General features: G+C 33.5%; 1 non-coding gene across 1 annotated transcript; it reads left to right on the forward strand.

Moving 5' to 3' along the window:
* Window positions 1–372: 372 nt before the first annotated feature.
* On the forward strand, window positions 373–445 carry Trnam-cau (transfer RNA methionine (anticodon CAU)). Its single transcript has one exon. It is a non-coding gene; the product is annotated as a tRNA-Met (tRNA).
* Window positions 446–1,999: the final 1,554 nt, after the last annotated feature.

Here is a 1,999-nt window from a genome sequence, read left to right on the forward strand (position 1 = left end):
CCTTCCTCGTAGCGAAGGACGAAGTGGAGTCATTAAACATAAATATGCATATAGCTCACTAGAATCGGTATTTGTGGACTAGGGTACCATAATAAACGAAGTGTTTTCATTGTATTTATTGATTATCGCACACGTGTGTCCACTATAGTGTGGGTAAATATGTCAGGACATGTCATCTTGTTACCTTGTCTGTCGTACGCGAATCCTAATTGCTGTCTTCTCATTTGGGGTGGAGAAAAACAGTAACCCTTATATATTGGTCCTTTTTACACCTATGCAACAAACATACTATCTATCTCTCTTATTCAAAGGGAGCCTTCTACCGTGATGCCAGGATGAATGATATCCTGTATTTGAATCTGATTATTACAAGGCACATTAGCGCAGCGGATAGCGCGTCGCGCTCATAACGCGAAGGTCGTGGGTTCGAATCCCGCATGTGCCATTAGATTTTTTTGCTTTCACTTGTAATATATTAAAATACTAGATAACTCTAGTAACTGTTGCTGCTATGCAATGATCCTAGAATAGTGTCCAGATCAATCGGAATGCAGTTATAACCTTTATGACATTTTGTGTATAAAATTATCTATTTTTATTTTTATTTTATCATTCTTCAACGATGTGTTAAACTAGCCGGGAAGGCTCAACCCTTCAACCAATATATGGACTGAATACTGACTACATAGTTCGTCGTAGTGTAAGGTTTTTGATGATACACGAGTTGTAACTATCCTACACAAAATATATTATTTTACGAAGTATCAGATTCAACACTTTCTAATAAAATGTAAGCAAATGAAAGCATATTTTGCTAAAATTAATGCCTGATGTGACATCTCGTTGTAAACTAGTAAAGTTTTGAAGAGATATGAATACTATTTAGGTTTGCGCTGCCAACGTATTTTACGAGGTGTCACCACTGTCCCGTTTACAGAAACAAGTATCACCGGATGAATAAATGTGATGCAAATTTAAGATGTATGCAAGGACTGCAGAAGATGGCGCTCTATATCTAACTTTACCAAGAGATCAAAGTATACATTTTATTATTTTAATATATTTTATTGTGGGGAATATCTATTCGGTCATATTTTTGTACCCAGCCTATAATTTGAAGAAATCGCGAAGTCCCTAGGAAATCTTTTTATATTTCGAACAAGGTCTGATTTAGTTATTAAAAATGTATTGATTACATTTTTCGTTCGAATTACCTTGATTAAGTTCTGATAATAATATCATACAAATGTATCAATAATCAACGACTCATTAATTCTAACTTATCGGCGTCTAACTTTCGGTAATTAGAAGTGACAAATAGAAAGGGATAGAAAGAGCTCAAAATTGGCAGTGCCTAAATTCTAAGGCAAGTACAAATTTCGGACTATTTGATATTTCGAATATTTGGTAAATCGGAATGTTATAAGATACCTTTTAAATTTTGAATTATCTAGGGTTAACTGTATATGTAACTTGTAGATTTTTATGTCTTGTTATTAAAGCATAATCTCGTCAAGGATTACACTAGTTAAAAGAATTTCCTACATTTTTGTGGAAAGGCGTGAAAATAAAAATCGCTAATATAGTAAACCTTTTTGCGTCCCAAAAATGTCTTCACATTACCTATACAGAATATCAAATAAACATATACATATTTATGTATAGTTGCGTTTATCGGTATTGAAAGACCAGGATATCATAAAAAACTTACAGTCAGTTGCAGAAAACTGTCTTTAAAATCGACATTAGTTAATCCGTCATTATCGCTAATATTCCATTAAATTTAAAGACGTTGCACAAAACTGTTGCGGGTCCCTTTAATGGGACTTTAACTAAAGAAGACATTAAAAAGTGTTGCAAGTTAAAACACATATTTTGAATGAACTGATTACGTAGTATTTGTATACTCTGTGGAACTGATTGAATGTAAATTGTCATTAAGGATGGAAGGATGCGAATCCCGCTTCGAAAGAAACCGATTTTTTAAAATGACGATTTA

Source organism: Spodoptera frugiperda, chromosome 25 (assembly GCF_023101765.2).
Source record: "Spodoptera frugiperda isolate SF20-4 chromosome 25, AGI-APGP_CSIRO_Sfru_2.0, whole genome shotgun sequence".
NCBI lineage: Eukaryota > Metazoa > Arthropoda > Insecta > Lepidoptera > Noctuidae > Spodoptera > Spodoptera frugiperda.